Source organism: Manihot esculenta, chromosome 8 (genome assembly GCF_001659605.2).
Source record: "Manihot esculenta cultivar AM560-2 chromosome 8, M.esculenta_v8, whole genome shotgun sequence".
Taxonomy (NCBI): Eukaryota; Viridiplantae; Streptophyta; class Magnoliopsida; order Malpighiales; family Euphorbiaceae; genus Manihot; species Manihot esculenta.
Window position 1 is genome coordinate 27,255,411 of NC_035168.2, and position 22,511 is coordinate 27,277,921.

At 33.6% G+C, this 22,511-nt stretch overlaps 1 pseudogene; it reads left to right on the forward strand.

The window, feature by feature from the left end:
* The first annotated feature begins 5,231 nt into the window (after positions 1-5,231).
* Positions 5,232-12,294, forward strand: LOC110621506 (annotated as a pseudogene).
* Positions 12,295-22,511: the final 10,217 nt, after the last annotated feature.

The following is a 22,511-nucleotide window of genomic DNA, read 5'->3' on the forward strand; positions in this document are numbered from 1 at the left end:
GGTTCGGCCGCCGAAAGTCCAAGTTAGGCCGCCGAACATGCCTGACTTTCGTCTCTGGAGGAGACATTCGGCCGCCGAAGGTGCTGCCGAAGGTGCCCTGTCCAGCCTTCCTTTGCTTGTTTTGCCTGCATGTTTTGAGGTGTTCTAGAGGGATTTTGGGGAATTGTTTTATCAGTGGCATAGAGTATGTGTGGTGCCTCATTTACATCCTCCATTGTAGGATTGGACCCAAGGAACCGCAGCGTTTAGCAGTCGTAGCGGTCTCAGAGTTAGAGGTAGCCCAGAGTTAGCCAAGTAGAGGCTACAGGTGAGTGGAACTAACTGTACTATTTTACATTCAGAAATGACACGAATCTAGCATGATCCATGCATCATAAAATGCCATGTTATGTATTAGGTTGTATTGCATTAGATTCCACGACTATGCTGCATTGCATAAGCTGATATTTGTGTGGATGAATGTTGGATGATCCTTAGCCCTTGATAGAGCACAGATATGTTGTGGCATGAGATAGCCATACCAGGTCGCCCCTGGTTAGTCCAGGTCGCTCCTGGTACTATGAGTGAGACAGCTGGGCTGTCAGATCAGAGCTCAGAGCAGTCCAGGTGAGGCCTAATCGCCCCTGGCACAGTTGGACATGTTATGATATGAGTTACTTCAGAGTAGTCCAGGTGAGGCCTAATCGCCCCTGGCACAGTTGGACATACTATTATGTATGTAGAGGGCTATGGTGACAAGTTCATCCTTGAGATGATATGTTTGTGATGTGATGCATTTCATGAGAGCATGTAATGAATGAACTGTTTTTATTGTTCCTCCTCACTGGGCTCTAGAGCTCATCCCACTCCCTTGCCCCAGTTTTGCAGGTTCTAAGATAGCTAGGAGAAGTCAAGTCAGCAAGAGTACAGAGGACAGTTATGCATGAATGTATGTTGTAATAGGATAGTGGACATGATGTAATTGTAATGTAATAGATAGATATGTACTGTCATATACTGGATAGACTTATGCTTTCCCTAGTGTCACTGCTATAGTGTGATGTATGATTCATCCCTTATACACAATCCTGTTTTACGTTTCTTGATGAGAAATGTGTGAGTTAGGCTTAATGTATGGCTTCGATGAGATACCAGTGGGATGTGTTACAGATTGTGTTAATCCCTGGACCACAGCAAATAGTAGTCCCTGGTACAGGCCCTGAGAGCCATTTCAGATTGACATATCTGAGTAGCAGTGGTTAAGCCTACAGAGTTTTACAGGATTGTGAGTATTGTTTTGTATTATGAATGGGATTTATCAGGTACACAGAGAGTATAGTTGGCTGACTACGGGTCCCGGCGGCCTTAAGCCGATCTGGATCCTAGTGCCAGTGATGGTTCGGACCGTTACTGAGGGGTACCGGTTTCCGGGTCGTTACACTTTCACCAAGAGCTCGGAGCTTGTTAACAACTGTTGAAATCTTTCTGGTGAATTCATCGACAGATTCACCATCCTCCATCTTCATGCTTTCGAGCTCCCATTTGAAAGCTTGTGCCCGTACTTCTTTGACCCTCTCTGCACCGAGGTTCATAACCTTGAGAGTGTCCCATGCCTCTTTAGCCTATTTTTTTGCCCCTAACTGTAGCAAGGTGTCTTCGGTGATCCCTTGAAAAATTACAGCCAATGCAAATCGGTCCGAACGAGGATCAACTGGACCTTCCGATTCAACGGCCTCCCAAACACCTTGAGCTTGCATGTAGACTTGCATCTTGATTGCCCAAGCTGCATAATTTGTCTTTGATAGGTGACTCGCGGTTGTCGAAGCTGGTAAAAAATAACCTTTCCAGTTATCAACAATATTACTACTGTAAATAGTGGTAAAGGATCGAATCCACAGAGATTTGAAAACTTACCTATCTTCCTTATCAAGACCAAAAGAATTAACTGAAACAAAAATAAACTGAAAGAGAATTAAACTGAAACGAGATAAACTGAAAGCAAATAAACTGGAAGTAAAATGGGAGAGTTTTGAGATTGATTCAAGAGATCTAAAACTGAAAGCAGTAAAAGAAAGCAAATAATTAAAATAAAAGAAAATCAATAATGAGAAAGCTCTAGTTGAAGAATCGGATTCACTTCAATTGTTAGGATTGATCATTGACACTATGTTTCTTTGGTTGTTTCAATAGATTAGTTATGGGGATGGAAGACGCTTCTCACCACCATGTCTCTCCTTAAGATTAAACCAATTAGGGAACGTTCTCTAATTAATCACTAATCAACAAGTTGCCAAGAATCGTTCTTGGGCCTCAGGCAACAAACAACTGTCAATTGCATTAAGAAATAGAGAGAGTCAATCCTAACTACCCAAACGCATGAGATGTTGCTAGATCATACAATTTCCTTAGTTCTTACACCAAGTGTTCTTATGTTTGAACAATCCAAGTAATTACGGACTTAAGACTATTCAAACTAACAATATATTACCTTGCGATCAAGAACCAAGTGGCCACATTGATCAAAATAACAAAGCAATAATGGAATCAAGCATGAAATTGTATGAATATTGAATAAACCAAAGACAAACAATATATGTTCAGATCTCACAATCCATAAAACAACCAAAGTATCACCTAATCTTCAACTAGAATAAAAGGTTTCAGCCATTGACTGGCGGTTGTCGAAGTCGATCAAAAATAACCTTTCTGGTTATCAACAATTTTATAACTGTAGATAGTGGTGAAAGGATTGAATCCACAGGGAATTGAAAACTTGCCTATTTTCCGTGTCAAGACCAAGAGAATAAACTGAAACAAAAACAAACTGAAAGAGAAGTAAACTGAAACGAGATAAACTGAAAGCAAATAAACTGAAAGTAAAATGGGGGAGGTTTTGAGATTGATTTAATTGATCTAAAACTGAAAGCAATAAAAGTAAAGCGAATAATAAAAATAAAGGGGAAATCAATAATGAAAAAGCTCTAGTTGAAGAGTTGGATCTACTTCAGTTGTTGGAATTGATCATTGAAACTTATGTTCTTTTGATTGATTCAATAGATTAGTTATGGAGATGGAAAACGCTTCTCACCACCATGTCTCTCCTTAATCATAAATCAATTAGGGAACGTCCTTTAATTAATTACTAATTAACAAGTTGCCAAGGAACGTCCTTGGGTCTTAGGCAACAAATAACTGTCAATTGCATTAAGAAATAGAGAGATCTAATCCTAGTTACCCAAATGTATGGTGACAACACTAGATCATGCAACTTCCTTAGTTTTTACACCAAGTGTTCTTATGTTTGAATAATCCAAGCAATTACGGACTTAAATCATCCAAACTAACATATTATTACTTTGCAATCAAGAATCAACGTAGATCTAAACAACAAAGCGATATTGAAATCAAGCATGAAATTGCATAAATATTGAACAATCAAAAGATAAACAATGTTTGATCAAGTCTTCCAATCCATAAAACAACTAAAGTATCACCTAATCTTCAACTAGAATAAAAGGTTTCAGCCACTCATGGCTAAAACAAAACAAGAAAATAAAGAAAGGAAGAAGAAGAGATAGTGCCACTTGCAATCCCGTAGGTGTGTCAAAGGGAGAGTAGAAAAAGTATGGGGAGGCTCCTTATGTGCCTTTTTATAGTTGAAAGTGTTGCCCTAGGTCCTTACTTGCTGTCCAAGAGGCTGCTTGCTGCCCAAGTTATGTCTGAAAAGGAAGGAGGCGCGCGGCAAGGCTTTCGGAAGGAAGGAGGCGCGCGACTTGTCTTCAGAATAGGTGTGGCACGCGGCAAGGCTTTTAGAAGGAAAGAAGTGTTGTCCAAACTTTCCTTTTTAGGTGGAGCCTTCTTTTGAATTTCAAATTTTGAATACTGAATGCATGAGAGGCAAGTGCATCTTCTTGAGATCTCGCTTCCTGAATAGGAAGAACTGACTGCTGAGGTGTCTGCACATCTTTAAGCAAGGAAAAAAATATCTGCAATTTGAATTTCAAATAATCTGCTGACTGTGCTTCCCTTATCTGTTTTTGCTTCTATACTTTCCTTATTTGAAAACTTTCCTTAGGTGAAACTTTCCTTATCTGAAAATTTTCCTTATTTGGCACTTTCCATATTTGACACTTTTTGATAGTTTTAAGAGTATTTTCACCAGATTGTCTCTTTACACCTATTTTCTGCAAAACAAGACCAAAACCACAAAATTAGGCAGAAAAAGTGTAAATGAACATCAATAATATCATGATAAAATGGTCTAAATTATGCTCTATCAATAGGAGCGGATACTGCAGAGAAACACCACCTTCTCTCACGGACATGTATTTGGGCATAAACGAGGTCCTAAGCTATGATACCAAGTGTAGATTCTAATGATGAACACCTGAAAATGTGAGTGAAGCAGTGGGCCTGCAATTTCTGATGTTGCTGCAATTTTTGAAGTTTCTACTATTTCTATGGTTTTTCTGCAGAATTTTAAGAATAGAGGACAAAAAATTTGCTTAGATTCTTTTGAACTTAACCCACTTACATTTCATTGAGGTATTGCCTTATTTATACTTGAATTAAAAACTGAAAATCAAGCTTCAATCCGAGCATGAAGCCACATTGCGTAAATCTCGGATTAAGGGAAAACATATGCTAGACAATTCAAAACAAAACATGCAGAAACATAACAACATGCAAAGTGGGTGCAAAGTGGGTACGTGCAACAATGGACACTACAGTTGGCTTAACAGCCGGCATAACAAGCTTATTTCCTTCACGTCTTTGTTCTTTTTCTTCTTTTGTTTGTATTTCTGCTCCCCATGCCTTCAGATAAGGGACGGTTTCCGTCTACCATGGTCCCCCTAGCCATGGACGGCGCTGCCGTTTTGTTTTGCTTTGTTTTTCTTGTTTCTATTTCTGTCGGTCACGGTGAGAGTGTGGTGGCTCCTCTTTGGTCATCGGGAAGGATTTCATTTAATTTGTGACTTCAGGATTGCATTATTATATCCGGTGACTCACACTCCCGCGAGCCGATGATTGGCCATGAGCTTTACGGCATCTCCTTCTCGCATGCTCTGGTTTTGTTTGAGCTACCTCTTTTCGGTGTTCTCCTTAGTATTTCTCTTTTGCATGCGTAACTGGTTTTCTTGACATTTCTTCCTTCCTTGGTTGTCTTACTGTGATTGTGCCGCTTTATTTTGTTGCATATTTGTGCTTATCGGAAATGATATCGATAGAAGATACAAGTGCTTATTGTGACGATGGCAGGGACTGTTCTGGCCATGCGGTACATTGGGATTGTGGTTGGATTGTGGTCAAAAGCTCGCTGGCCATCTCTGGACTGTATGTTATGGGTTGGATTTGTGTCGTTTTGTGAGTTGTGGGCTGTTAATTCTCTTAGTTCTCTTAGGATGAACATGGTTAATCTTTAAACCCTCTGTAATTAGGCTCTTTTAGCCTTGTGAAATGTAAAGATATATTTGTATTGTAAAAAAAAAAAAAAAGATCTTGGTGTACTTGGCCTTCCCATATCTTCTTATTTTTTTTATATATTAATAATATTAAAATATATTATTATAATATAATTAAATATATTTTTATAATATATATTTTTAAAATATATTATTAATAATACAATAATTTTATAGTTATAGGATTTATAATATAAAATTACTATATTGTTATTTTGATTCACTTCATCATATGTCGATAGGCTATATCTTCGATTTTCAGAACTTTCAATTAAATTATATTAATCTAAAAATTTATTTTATATTATTTTAAATATATATTTTATATTATATTATATATAAAAATGTTGTTATATATTATTATTATTATTATTATTATTATTATTATTATTATTATTAAAAGAAGGGCAAGTATTCTTAGTAGTGCGATAATAACACTTGCCCTTTACTTTTAATTTTACAGCAGGCAAATAACTTTTTATTTGTTCTCTTTTAAAGGAAAAAAAATTGCCTGTCTGTCAAACAAGCGCCAGATATTGTTAGACGGCAGATTGTTGAGGTGGGCAAATTCACCCCAGTTTCGCAAAAAAAATTTCTCTCGCTCTTTGAAAAATATCTTTTAATTGCTCCCGCTTTGATAAATAGCCTAGAGACTAATTACTCGCATGAATCTTGTTATACTAGCTATATAGCTTAATGTTATTAGGTTACTTCAAATTGATAAGCAAAGAGCACAAGTTCAAATTCTCTCCTCCTTTCTAACCACTAAACTATCAAAATTATCAAAATGAAGTTAATATTATAGTGTTTCATTTAACTTCAAACTCGTAAATGAATTGGACCAATATAAGAGAAAACACAAATTCTTATTTCGATAAAATAGAACTAACTCAGGCAAATTCATCTAATCTTAGCTAACAATCGCTCAACTTATTTTGAATACTATTGATAGCATAAACAAGCAAATAGAAGTTATAACACCACAACACTTTTACTTAACAACATAGGATAGGCAAGATGGCAACTCAACCTCTTGATTAATATCCAACTTTTATGATCCCTCAACTCAACCTCTTGACTAATATCAAACTTTTCTTATCCCCCACCCACCACCCCACCCCAACCCTCTCCACATCTTCTCCTTGATATAGCATAAAAATATTTAAAAAGGAAAAAAAAAAAAAATTTTTAAAAGGAAAAGAAAATGACACCTTTGAACTTTGGCATGCTTCACTCCTTGGCATTGCCACTTGTGGCTGAATTTCATCTATCATCCTTTAACTTCAGATATTGTAACAGTGTAATCTATAAACTTCAATTTGCCACATAAAACTCATTAAAATTTAATTAACATTTTAAACCGCTATAACTAGATTATTAGTTTTCTGCTTATGTGCCATATTATTACAACCCCCACCATGATACTTTCCTATCTATATTCACGTCTCACTCTTTTTGTATTTCCTCAACCCCATCCACACGCCCCTTGATCTTACATCCCCAACCTTCCAATCCTTTCGAAATTTATGGTTTTCATTTCTCTATTCTCATCTTTTTCACAACCTTAGATATCTCATAACTCATAATTAGATGTGTTCGTTTCCCTTATAGTTACCTCACACCCCTTTATTTTATCTGTTTTTGTCTCTCTCAGTTGTGCAAACACCATCGCTCACACTTTCTCTCATCCTTTGTCTCTCTCTTAACTTGTCTGAGGGGAAAGAATATTTGGAATTTGATCTCTAGAAAATCTAACATATGCATGTGTAATTTTTAAGTGGCTCTTGTTTGATGATGGTCAAATATGAAGGTGATGGGGTTGGATTCTTGACAGATTTTTTGTTCAGGGTGAAGGGAGTTGTACCTGGTAACTTCTCTATGACCAATGGAGAACCACACAGGTGACAAAGAGGTATAGCTAGGCTTTGCTCAATAAGGCTCCTCACAAGCATCAGGATAAGCAGGAGGTCACAATGCTATAACATTAAAAAAACAACTGAGCTTCAACTAAAGAAATGATGGGTTGGATCACTTAGATTTACAGAGTGTTAAAGCTTGCCATTGTTAAAGCTAGAAGCAAAGTTACAATTAATGGGGGTGCAAACATGTGTTAGATTTTTTGGATTTTTGAAGTAATATTTCTAATTAATTATGAATATGAAATTTGAGATTAGATTGTTACTTTGAAACCACCACAAGAAACTTCAGAATTTCGTTCCTAATCCGTTAAAAATTTGTTAGCAAATGAATTACCAATATATTATGATCCCTTATTAAAAAGTTCGTTGATAAATTTTTATTAATGGATTTTCAGTCCGTTAGTAATACTGACAGAGTCTCTGTTATTATTACTAATAGATTTTAATTCTGTTAATAAATTGAGAGAAAAATAATTTACTGATAGATATAAGATTCGTTGATAAATTATCAATGGATTGTAATTCGTTAGTAAATGCATCGAAAATTTAAATAATTTAAAAATAATTATTATTTTGATTAAATAGTAAATTTTATTATTAATATTTTTTATTAATTTAATAAAATTTAAAATTATATTATTATTATTACTAAAATTTTAATTTATGTCCAATATTTATTAAAAATACATAAAAAGTGAAAATAAAAGAAAAGAAAATGAGAGAAAATGATAAAAAAAGAAAGGGAAGAGATATATGAATTTATTTTTAAATTTACCAACGGATTTACTAATTTAATATTTATTAATAGATTTTCAAATCTGTAAATAATTTTTTGAGTGTATTACTAATGAATTTAGAGTTTATTAATAATTTAAATACTTTTTTAAATTTATTAACCGTAAAAAATCTGTTAATGAATTATTAACGGATTTACTAATAAATTTTAAATCCGTTAATAAATTTTAATATTAATTATTCTATATATATTTATAAATTACCAATGAATTTTGAAATCCGTTAGTAATGCTAATAGATTATCAACGGATTTTAAATCTGTTGGTAAATTTTTATACAAAATTTTTTATATTAAAAAGACCAACATATTGACTTTCTTATAGTAAACTATACTTAGATTTGATTGCAAAATTATGAGTTTGAGATTATATATTTGAATTTGATCGTTTGTTGTTTTATTTGGATTGTTAATTGTTTTTATCATTTTGGACTACATTTTAATTTTTTATTTGAATTTGTTTGACGGCTAAGGGTTATTAAGAGAGAGTGAGAAGTAGCATGCACACAACAAGAGAGATAGAGATATAGTGTTTTAAGGAAAGAGACTTAAAAAAAAAAAAGTGTTAGAGAGAGAGGAGTACGATGAAAGAGATGGATATTTAAGAATAAAAGAGATAGAGATATAATGTTTTAGGGAAAGAGACTTAAAAAATAGTGAGAGAGAGAGGAGTGCCATGAAAGAGATGGATATTTAAGAATAAGAGAGATAGAGATATAGTGTTTTGGGAAAAGAAACTTGAAAAAAGTGTTAGAGAGAGAAGTGCAATGAAAGAGATGAATATTTAAGTTTTTTTTTTTTGTTTGAGTTATAAGGAAAATAGAGATGCACTTATTATTAGGTTAAACTTGTGAGTGCGATAGATATTTAAGTTATTTTCTTTTTTAGGGCTATTTGAGTCACTTTACTAATGTTATAGTCAAATAATCTGTTATTATGGGTTAAAATAACTTTTATATTAACTAAATAAAAATGCAAGGAGTTTTATGTAAAATTTTACCCTTATAAAATTCCAAAGTTAAAAATAGTCTATACACGGAATTTTTAACTAAAAAGGTCAATAATTTTTTTTAAAAAAAAAACAAAAATATTTTTTTAAGAAGGGACAATATTATAAAAAGGAATTAAACTATCAGGGTTTTTGATAATATTTTTAAGTGAAAGTAATTACTTAGTTTTTATAAAACCTATTAGTTGATTATTTTATTTTAAAAAATATATTAAAACGAATATACTAATTAGTTCATCCGTTAATTTAGCCGTTAAATATTGTAATTAAGTTTAAAATATCTTTGATATGAAAAAATTAATTAATATATTTTTTTAAAACTTGAGGATTAACTAATAAATTTTTTAAAATTATAGAAATTAAATAGTAAAATATTTAACAGTTAAAAATAATGAAATGACTGATTATTAGACTTTTTAAAATGTCAGGATGTTTTAATATATTTTTTAAAATACTAATGAATTTTAATATATCATAAAAATTATGTAGTAATTTTTTTATTTTTAAATACATAAATATATAGAGTTGTCCTACAATAATATCTTGTTGATAAATATAAATTGATAAGATTATCACATAGCTTGGTCACAACACGGCCACACATTTCATTCATGCAGAATTCCACAAAAGAGTTGCAATAATTTTCAAATTTCTACTGTTACTGTGCTTTCTCCACTTCACAATCATGACAATATTGTGAAAGTTGATCATGTTTTCAGTCAGCATCTAGACTATGTTCAACCTATCTCAAATACATCAAGCAAAATATCAATGGCAACATGATATAACCACCACACACGATTAAAATTTCAAATGTGATTACTCTCATCATGACCATCCACTAAGTGGAATATCATGATAAACTATATAGGGATCCAAGCATGAAATCAAATTCCATGATGAACAAGAGTACATAAAGCACACATGGAGTAATAATTCTATCTCTCAAGCTTCACACAAGTTGATGATATGCTATTAGCATAATCTACTCATCTATTTTCTTTAGGTGTGGAATGCAATTATTGCTTTCCATATAGACTTTTTCAAGTATAAATCTTTTCAAGAGGATTCCTTCAATTACTTCATGCACAATACGCTCAAGATATAGTGATGCTGTCACCTACTACAACTCTTTCTATGGCTGTCAGACACTTTATCTCTAATCTTTGTGCATATATTCCCTTCTATCAACTTCTCATAAAAGATGATTTTGTGATCAACGATGTAATTTGGAATAATTTTCACCTCAATTTTAGTCACTAATTCATTTAGGTTATTAAATTTTAATTTATTTTAAAAAAATTATAAATATTTAAATATTTATATGAAATAATCACTTAAATAAAACTTTAATAAATTTTTTTATGAAATACATGTGTGGCTTATTTTATGTGACTTAAAATAATAATAAAAATATTATTTGTAGTAACTATTATCATTGAACCCTCCTTAATTTCATTAATAAAGTTTTTTATTTTTTATTTTTTAATCACATTAAATTAAAAAAATACACTAATGCAAGTTATCTTTATATGATATTTGCTATTAGCTCTCACATTTTATGATATTTATATATTTTTTTTGTATTTATTTGGATATTTAAGTGAATAGGTTATAAAGTATTTTTCTTTAGAAAATTAATTAAATATTTTTTAATTAAAATATATAAATAAATTTATAGAAAATATAATCTAATAATTAATCTATCATTATTATTTTCAATAAAATAATTGTATAATAAAAAATAATAAATATATATTATTAATTTTTTGTATCATAATATATAAACTACAAAATAAAATGAGTTTTTCGTAGCATTTCAAATAATAAAATTTAAAAACAAAGAGATTGTAATAGTGGAAGGAGAAAAAAAAGATTTCTTTATTATTATTTTATACCATGTAGATACATCACAAGTGTGTTGCACTGAAAAATTCATTGGCATTTTTTCTGAATGATTATTTTAAAAAAATATTTAAATATTGATCACTTTGTAAAATAAATTAAAATTTAATGACAGTAATAAATAATAATAAAAATTTAATGACCATAAATAAAAATTATGGAGACAATCTACCCTCTAATAGAGTAATTTTCATTAACGGTTTGAATTTAAATTATTATTTTATTATAATCACTAAATTTTAATTTATTTTAAAACAATTATCTTAACTTTTAAATATTCATGTGAAATAATCACTTTTTTGACAAAATGGCACACCTACCCTGCACTGTATGACAAAAAAAAATTTGTTAACCTCGGGAAGAAGTACAGTATGGTCCCAGGAATTCCGTCTTCTCTTTCTTAACAAAAGAACATCAATAACTTGGTATTAATTATTCTGATCCATTAGCTCAAGATCAACGGCGGCGGAAGGGAGGATTACTGGAGCGAAGGTGCCACGGCGGAGCTAATTGACGCATGGGGAGAAAGGTATTTGAAGCTAAGGAGAGGGAATCTGAAGCAGAAGCATTGGAAGGAAGTTGCAGATATTGTGAGTAGCAGAGAGGACTATAAGAAGGCTACAAAGACTGATATTCAGTGCAAGAACCGAAATGATACAGTGAAGAAGAAGAATAAATTGGAGAAAGCAAAGATTGCTGCGGGTGGTGGACCCAGCAAGTGGCCCTTTTTCAAACGGTTGGATCAGTTAATTGGTCCAACCGCCAAGAGCCAAGATCCTTGTTACTACTGCTGCTGTTGCCGCTCCTTTGACTAGCAAAGTTCCAACGGGAATCCCAGTTGGGATCCACAGTGGTGGAGCTAGTGGGTCGAACCAATATCAGTTTCATGAAGGGAAGGCTCAAATGAAGAGCAATCAGATAACGAAGAATTTTCCAGATTCGGAGGATAGTTTGCCATCGAAGAAGAAATCGAGGGAGGTGGTGCAGAGAGAAGTGAATACAAAGGAAGTGAAGCACACAGAAACGGGTGGGGAAATTTAATTAGAATGCTTAAACAAGCAATATTAAAGTTTGGAAAAGTTTGAGCAGGCAAAGAGTATGAAGTTGCAGCAGGTGGTGGAGATGGAGAAAACAAGGATGAAATTTGCCAGAGAACTGGAATTACAGAGGATGCAATTTTTCATGAAGACCCAGATGGAAATTAGAAGGGGAGAAAATGATAGGGAGGAAAATGATAAGTTATTTTTAGCCATGATCATCGAACTTCAGTCGTTATTCACGGCAATTACTGATTTTCAATTTATTTCAGAAAAATTACTAATATTTAAATATTTTTTTAAAATAATCTCTCAAATAAAATATCAGTATATATGTATAAATTTTATATGGTTTAAAATAATAATAAAAAAATTTTTTTCTCCTATTTTGCAATAGGGGTGAGGAGTCAAACCTTTTACCTCACAAAGGTACAATGATGCACTTTCTTTCAGGCTAAACCTCGGAGTGCAATTTTTTTTCTCCTTTTTAACTACATAATATCTTAATTTTAAAATTTTTAAATTTTATTGATTAAAACGTCAAAATATTTTTATTTTGTAATTTATATATAATACTATAAAATATTAATAATATATATTTATTATTTTTAATTATATAATTAAATTATTAAAAATAATAATTATAGATTAATTATTAGGTTATATTTTTTATAAATTTATTTATATATTTTTTAATTAAAAAATATTTAATTAATTTTATAAAAAAGATAATTGTAACCTGCTCATTTAAATATGCAAAATAAATTCAAAAAAGATGCATAGATATCATAAAATATGAGAGCTTATAACAAATATCATATAAAAGCAACTTACATTGGTGTTTTTTTAATTTTATGTGATTAAAAAATAATAAAAAAAAAACACAGATCTATGAGTTTTTTAAAAGGAAAATTTTTTTTAAAAAAACTGTGTTATTGAAATTAAGGAGAGTTTAATTGCATTAGTTATTATAACTTCTTTTATTATAAGTAACTTTTATAATTGAAGGTAATATTAAAGTATTGTTTTTTAAAATAATTTAAAATAGATAATTTTGTACTAATGAATTGAATTTTAATTAATAAAAAATAAATACATTTTTTAGTTTTTACATTGAAACAAATAAAAAGATTTAAATTAAATAGTTTTAAAAAAATAAAAAACTTATTCTTCATATTTTTTATATTTTATCATCTGAACTTTTTTAAAAAACTTTTATTTTAGTGAATTTTTTACAATTTTCGATGAAAGACACAAGAGAGAGATTTTTTTTTTCATAAATTTATTTAAGTGATCGAAAAGAAAATTTTTTTTTTATTATTTTTTGTGACAAATAAATTTTTTTAATATTATTTTAAATCATATAGGATAAGTCATATATGCATTTCATCGGATAATCTATCAAAATCTCATTTGAATAACTATTTCATATAATTTCTTAAACGTTGATAATTTTTTTAAAACAAATTGAAATTTAATAATTACAATAAATTAGTGACTAATATTCAATGGCTATGCACTATAAAAAAATAATAAAATAGTGATTAATTTTAGTGATCAAATATTATGACAATATAAATAAGAAGAAAGATGTATTTAAAAAATATCGCAATGACTAACTTTTGATTGCTATGTGCTTGCAAAATAGCAACCAAATATCAAATGGTCGCTAATGATAATAGGAATAAACACCTTAAAATATCAGTGATTGCGATCATTTGGCAATGAAGCTGCATTACTTGGGTTGATAAATCAGGAATCAAAAAGGTGGTTGCTAAAGAGTATTTACCTACATATGAATGATTAAAATAGTGTCATTTCTTATGAGTTGTTGCCAATAACTAGCGACCATTATTTTGGTCGCTAATTTATAAAGAAAAATTTTTAAAATTTTAATGTTTAAATTTTTTAAAAAGATCAATAATGATTAAAAAGAAGACCGAAGAGATAACTCTCTTCAACAAGTTTGTTGCATCTTGCTTATGAAACACACTTAATGCCTGAGAATAATATCAAAAGAAATCTAGGTCCCTTCTTGCTCTTATATATTTTTACAAACAAAATTTCAATTGCTTTTTTCTATCGGATAGCAACTTGACCTACGCTTCGTATCATGTTGAACGGTATAAATAAGGACTATGCTAAATGAAACCAAAAGTTAGCAGAGGGAGATCTTAGGGGATTATATCTCAATTTTTTTTCACTCGCCTCCAAAATTATTAATATTAATTTTGCTAATTCCATCCCAAAATTAGTAATTTCAACTGTATGAACCTCTCTTAGTATAAATCTCATAAAAAAATTTGCTAATTATACATAATTTATTACAATTTTTTTTTTCTGTTGTTGTAAAATTGTATATGTTCCATAACCCCTAATATAAAATTTTATTGTTGTTTCAAAAGGGATTTAGTGCAACCTGCAATATTATACTCCTAATATAAAGTAGTGATGTGTGTGTTTGTTTCTTTTCTCTTTAGATTTTAAGCTATCTATGTATAATTAAGCTTCTGAATTTGTGATATTATCCAATGCTAAGTTCCTGGAATAATTAATAGATGTTTGCTATTGAATAGTTTGTTCTCAATAGAGCACTGCATCAATTGTTACCTGTTAGGAATAAATAGAGCACTGTGGAATTGAAAGTTATCTCTGTTTTTTGGATTGCCATGGAATATAACCTGGTTGGTCAGACTGACTTTTTCTTGTTTTAAGATTACTCAAGATGTTTAAGTTTCCATATGCTTATAAAGAAATAAGTGAGATTTGTTGTGATTGAATTTAAATGTGAGGTAGTTCCAATATTGGGAATTAGACCACCTTATATACATCAGCTTGTATTTAAATTCACCTAAAAATATTAAATAAATAAAAGTATTGCAGGTAGATGCACCAAGGTTGCTCCAGACCTTAGAAGAGTATTAAGAATAGTGAGGCTGATGAGTAATGAGCTTGCTCTAATACGGAGACTGCATGAATTGCAAACTTGATATTCTGAGTGCAGAGCATATTTCGAAGTGTTCATCTAAGTTTTTATTTGGAGTCATAGAATCTCTATTCTTCACTTGTACCGTTCCAAAAGGATTTACTGTCATTACTTTATACTTTACTTATAAAATTAAAATCCTCAATTTTCTATACCTTTGGAATTTGGAGAGAAAATTTAGAAACAAGTTATACTAGCTGTAAGTGGTAGGTGAGCAGCATATCGATTTCCTTAATGCACTAAAATCTGTTTTAGCCTACCGTCTAAAATTGAAATTTGATTTAATAGATGCTGTAATTGGTAGGCGATAATCAATACTTTTCTATCACTTGCATTAGGATATGAAGAGAAAGATAAATTAAGAATTTGACATTGAGATTAACTAGAGGCCACTATTGGTTTTGCACATTGAAATTGAGAAGAAAATAGGTTTGATGACCGCCGAACTTCCTGCGCCTGGAGGCAAGGTCAGGCCTTAAAGAAGGACGCAGGCCCAAAGCTTACAAGGTCTTTCTCAAAGCCATCCAACTCCACGCAGCGCGTTCCAGCTCGGTCATGCGAAGCAGGCCGGATAGGTCACACGCGCGGGCCCATCTAAAGGGAGCCTAGACAGGTGACGTGATAAGAGGTAGGAGAGCAGGCTCAGTCACCTTGCAGCTCTACCCGTATACGCTTGGGAAAAATTAAATGGTCGCTTGGCATAGAGAGGAGCCGTGACACATTTATACATACGGAGCTGAGTGACAGAGACAGCTAGCATTGTAAGCAGATATACATCACAAGCAGAGAAAAAAGGGGTCGGCCCCTCTCCTTTCCTCTCTTTTTCCTTCTTCTTCCTTCTTTTTTCTTGGCTCCATATTTTTTATTTTTTATTTTTCTCTACAACTCTTATCTATCCATACTACACTAGTTCATAAACCTGACTTGAGCGTCGGAGGGTCTCCACCGGGGCATCTCTGGTAGACCCCTGACCATCTTTCCCTATTTTGCATGTCCTTTCATCAAATCGAGTATTGAGAGACTCATATGATGGACTCATATGATGAAACAGGAAGAAAATCATATCTATTAAGTGGAGTAAGAGGAAAGCCAGATCTATCATGGAGTAAGAGAAAAATCAGATCTATCAAGGTTTATAGATGAAATAAAATATCAGTATTTGTGGATATATATATATATATATATATATATATATATATATATATATATAATCAACATCAATTAAAATAAAATTAATTTGCCATTTCTTTTATATGAATTTCAAATCTTAGCGAATTCTTGAATTTGGAAATGCATCAACAAGTATTATTCTAGATGATTTTTTTAATTATTTAAAAAAATAAGTTATAAAGAAATTATAGTTAATATAGAATTCAATTTCTATATCAACACTTCTCGTATGTTCAATTTCTATAGAGAAGCAAACAAACACTTTACATGTTAATTTGCTCCAAATCTAATAATAGTAGTCGTAATAATAATAATGATAAGTTGCATTATATTTATATATTTTTCAATAATTGTCTCTTGTTATAAAGGGGAAGTATAGAAATAATTGAATTGATTGACTATATTTTTGTTCCAATTGGGTGCCAACTGAGAAGCGAAGAAGGAGATAATTATAGGAGGGCAAAGTGTCGTGAAAATGAAAACATTTGTATAAGTGAGATTTTGCCGAATTTTCAGCAAATTTATGGTCTTTTTTAATTAAATCATTACTATATGGATGTCTAATAAAAAACATATATAGATTATGCATTGATGTTTATTATTCTATTGTTTGACAAATTTGAGACATGAATTCTGTTAAAAGTTAGTGATTTACAAAAAAGATAAATGTACTATCATCCCAATCACTAGAATAGAAGAAGGAAAATGAAGAGAAGTGTAACGACCCGGAAACCGAATCGCTACCGGCACTAGGATCCAGATCGACTTAAGGTCGCTGGGACCCGTAGCAAGTCTAACATACATCTTGTACATCTGATAAAATTCCATACATGATCATACTTTTGCATAAAAACATAAACTTTTTCATACATCAAGCTTGATCTGTGCATGCACCATAACTGAAAACATAAAACCCACACTAGAGCCCTCATCAAATGCCCTAGTGGGGCAACATAATATACATCAAGCTTGGATCAACATGTAACATCATTAAAACATTAACATTAGATCATGTACAAAAAGGGATTAACCATACATTAGGGCCAAGCACAATTCTAATCCTCATTACATCACTGTACAATACCTTACATTACATTACATTATTTTACATACCATGTTCACTACTAATCTATTACATAACCATAACTTTTACCCTTGACGACTTCCCGGTCTATCCTGAACCTGCAAACCTGGGGGTTTGGGAAAAGGGGTGAGCTACAAGAGCCCAGTGAGCAGAACAATAAAAACAATTTATAAATATATGCCATTATGAAATGCATCACATCACAAATAATTCACATCACAGATGGATTTGTCACCAATAACCCTCTACATAGTCCAATTGTGCCAGGGGCGTAGAATGGGCCTCACTGGTCTTTCTCTCACATCGTGTCAGGAGCGTAGAATGGGCCTCACTGGACTTCCATACCGTATCATAACATGTCATATCGAGGGCTAGTGGGTCATCCAATATACATCCACATCAACATCATATTATGCAATGCACCATATTCATGGATTTCTAATACAAACAACCTAGTTCATATCATGGCATTCATGATGCATGAACATGCTAAAATTTCATTTACTTTAAAAAATAGTTCAGTTCTACTCACCTCTGGCTGACTCTGGAACAGCTAGCACTGCTGGCCTCCTCGGTTCCGATCCTACACAGGTGGACTCAAATGAGGGACCAAACAAACTCTAACATAACTCTAAACAACTCCTCAAAAAATCTCCCTAAAACATCATAAAACATTCAAAGAAAACATGCAAAGGAAGGCTGAACAGGGCACTTTCGGCGGCAGGTTCGGCGGTCGAAACTCCCTCTAGAGCCGAAAGTCAGGCACTTTCGGGGGCAGGGTTCGGCGGCCGAAAGTCCTTCCAGAGCCGAAAGTCACCCACTTTCGGGGGCAGGTTCTGCGGCCGAAACTCCCCTCCAGAACCGAAAGTCCAAACTTTCGGGGGCGAGTTTAGGCGGCCAAACTGTCTCCACAGGCAGGTTCGGCGGCCAAACATGGCTTCGACAGCCGAACCTGGATTCTCCAAAATAGCAGAACCTGATTCCGCCTCATGCATTCAGCCATCCAAAACTTCACAACATGCATTTAACCATTCTAAAACATGCATAAACACTTATTCAAGCATATAGGGGCATAAAACTATCCTAAACCCCAACAAACATCACATTAAGCATACATTTAACATAAAGGGTACATAAATCCTAACATTAAACAACTAGCCTAAACATACATTAAAACCCCTTAACCCTTCATAAAACTTACTTAAAACATAAAAGAAGATAGGATCTACACTTACCTCTTGAAGATCGAGAGGAGAGGTGATCCAAACTTGGAGATTGGGAGAAATCGAGCTCGAGGAGTCTCCAAGCCTCAAAACTTTAATCTTAGCTCAAAAATCTTCAAAACAACATAAAACTCATCAAAAACTTGAAAAGATTGAATGAAAACAACAAATCGACCATGGAAGGGAGAAATCTCACCTATGCCCAAAAATAGAGAGAGAAAACTCGCCCATTTTCGGACAAGGAGCCTTTTATAGGTGGCTGGCCAGACCACCTTCGGGGGTCAAAGGTGCTTCCGCAAACTCCCCATGTTCGGCGGCCGAACCTGGGTTTTCTTCCTTGGTCTTTTCTTTCAAAACTCATTTTCTTTCTTTATTAAAACCATAAAAACACATGAAAACATTTTAGAAAACCATATTCTATCCTTTTAGAGGGTTCTGACATCCGAGATTCCGCCGGAAAGTGGGAATTTCGATGCCGGGTCTAGCCGGGTATTACAAGAAGTGTAATAGCTTACAGAAAATCGTGGAGATCCAAAATCATATGTTTTTTGAAATGCGTGAACTACGAGCATCTTTCTCAATGGTGTCGTCATTATTTGATGTCCATCCAGTTCACGAGTCTCCTAATGATTCACATTTAAATTAGGATGAGATCCACTTCTAACTAGTTTGATATACTTTATAATATGAATTTATTCTTTAGCTTGTTTTTGTAACGACCCGGAAACCGGACCGCTACCAGCGCTAGGATCCAGATCGGCTTAAGGCCGCCGGGCCCCTTAGCAAGTCTCCTGTACCTGTTGGACACTTGATAACATCCCATACATGATCATACATTTTCAAAAAATTTAAATCTTTTCATATTCCAAGCCTGACCTGTGCATGCACTAAACTATAAACATAAAACTCCAATCTAGAGCCCTCATCAAATGCTCTAGTGGGTTGTCATAACATACATCAAGCTTGGACTATCATTTCTCATCATAAAAACATTTTATTAAAAGAGATCATGTACTAAAAGGGACTAATCATACATTGGGGTCAAGCACAATTCTAAAATTATAAAACAATTCTCAACATTTCATTACATAACCTCAATTTACAATACATGTCCACTCTAACTACTACATACACTAAGCCTCTACTTTTGCTGACCTCCCGATTTAGCCTGAACCTGCAAGCTTGGGGGTTAAGGGAAAAGGGGGGTGAGCTAAAAAGCCCAGTGAGCAGAACAATAAAACATATACAAAAATCATGCTTTCATGGAATGCATCACAACACATACATTTCACATCACGGATGAAATTTTCACCAATAACACTCTACATATCCAATGTGCCCGGCCCTCGACGGAGCTCCGCAGGACTTCCTCTTAATCATAACATACAATGCCAAGACGCGTGGACATGGGCAGCCCTGGACTTTCATTAATCATCATACATATAAAATGCCAGGACGCATGGACATGGGCAGTCTTGGACTTTCATTAATCATCATCATACATATTAAGGGCTAACGGATCATCCATCATTCATCCACATCAACAACATAGAACGCAATGCATCATATTCGTGAGATTCTAATGCAACAACTTAAAATACATCATGGTATTCGTGATGCATGAACATGCTCAAAACTTTATTATTTTAACACATAGTTCAGTTCTACTCACCTCTGGCTGACTCTGATCTAACTCTGAAGCGGCTAATACTGAGGGCCTCCACGGTTCCTCGGGTCCGATCCTACATAGGTGGACTCAAATGAGGTGCCAAACAAACTCAAAATAACTCTAAACATCTCCCCCAAAAAACTCCCTAAAACACCTTAAAACAATAATAGAAAACATGCAAAGGAAGGCTGAACAGGGCACTTTCGGCGGCAGGTTTGGCGGCCAAAAGTCCTTTCCAGAGACAAAACTCATGCATGTTCGGCGGCACCTTCGGCGGCCGAAACTCCCCTCCAGAGTCGAAAGTCCAACTTTTGGGGGCAGGGTTCGACAGCCAAAAGCTTGCCCCCACAGGCAGAATCTTTCCTACCTTATTTAGAACATGTGCCAAGAAAGGAAAGTTTTCAAATAAGGCAAGTTTTCAGAAAAGGAAAGTCTTCAAATGAGGAAAGTGCACAAGCAAAAGCAAATAAGGAAAGCTCAGTCAGAAGATTATTTGAAATTTAAATCGCAGATCTTTCTTTCCTTATTCGAAGATGTGCACATACTGCAGGAGTCAAATCTTCCAATTTAGGCAGCAAGATCTCATGAAGGCACATTTGCCTCTTCTGCGTTCAGCATTCAAAATTCAAACGAAGGCTCCACCTAAAAAGGAAAGACTGGACAGATATCTTTCCACTTCTGCACATTAATGACTGCATTCTCCTGCCTATTCTGCAATCCATGCGCGCGCCACCTCTTCTGGAAGCACGATCCGTGCGTCCTTCCTCTTCTGAAAGCCTTGGTACGTGCATATTTCCTTATGAACATCAAGCCACGACTTTTCTTCCTCTATTGGCAGCCTTGGATCGCTCTTCCTTCCTTTTCAAGCACAAGGTACGCTCCTTTCCTATTCTGAAGGCAATCTGCGCGCCAACTTCCTTCTGAAGCCTTGCAGTCCGATTCTTTCCTCTTCTGCAACAACTTGGGCAGCAAGTTGAGCATGGGCAGCACCTTGGGCAGCCTCTACACTAATTAGGAAGCAAGGTCAGCATCTAAACTTATTTAGGAAGCACAATCTGCGCCTCCTTCCCTTTCTGAGACCAAACCGCACGCACCAACTTCCTTCTGCAGTGCATTTTCACGCAGCCTTCCTTTTGAAGCCGAAAAGCTCGATTCTTTCCTTTTCAGACACGTCTTGAGCAGAAAATACCTCTTGGGCAGTAAGTATGACTTAGGGCAACACTTTTCAACAATAAAAAGCCACATAAGGAGCCTCTACATGGTCCGAACACTCCCCTTAGGAGACACCTATGGGATTCACATCTCTTCTTCTACCTTTCTTCTTTTCTTTTATTTTTGATTTTGTTTCAGCCATGAGGGCTGAAACCTTTCATTCTAGTTGAAGAACAAGTGAAGCTTTAGTTGTATTGTGGATTGAGAGACTTGGACTACATTGTTTATCTTTTGTTATTCAGTATTCCTGTGATTTCATGCTTAAGGACATTATTGCTTTGTTATTTAAGATCTCCATTGATTTTTGTTGCAAAGTGATATATTGTTGGTTTGAATGATTTTAAGTCCGTAATTGCTTGAATTGTTTAAACATAAGAACACTTGGTGTAAAAGCCAAGGAATTGCATGATCTAGTGTTATCTCCATGCATGTGGGTGACTCGAATTGGTTCTCTCTATTTCTTTATGCGATTGACTTTTGTAAAAGGCCTTAGGCTCAAAGACGTTCTTTGACAATTGTTAATTAGTAATTAATTGGAGGACTTTTCCTAATTGATTTAATCTAAAAGAGAGATAGTGGATGTGAGAAGCTTCTTCAATCTCCACGGCCAATTTATTGAATCAAGCAAAGGAATATATGAGTCAATGATCAATCCCATCAACTAAAGTGAATCTGAATCTTCAACTAGAGCTTTTTTCATTATTGTTTCCTCTTTATTTTTATTTGCTTTATTTATTTGCTTTCATCATTAGATTAATAGAATCAATCTCAAAACCCACCTTTTTACTTTACTTGCACTTTATTTTTATTTTCAGTTTGTTTGTTTGGCCTTGACAAGAAAGATAGGTAAGTATCAATTCCCTGTGGATTCGATCCTTTCACCACTATCTACAGTATTTATATTGTTGATAAATGAATTGATTATTTTGACCGGCTTCGACAACCGCTCTGTCACCCATTTGTCTGAGGGTGGTAGGCTGTGGATGTTCTATGGATCACATTGTGTTTCCTGAGGAGGCTTTCCACTACCTTGTTGCAAAAATGGGTCCCTCTATCACTGATG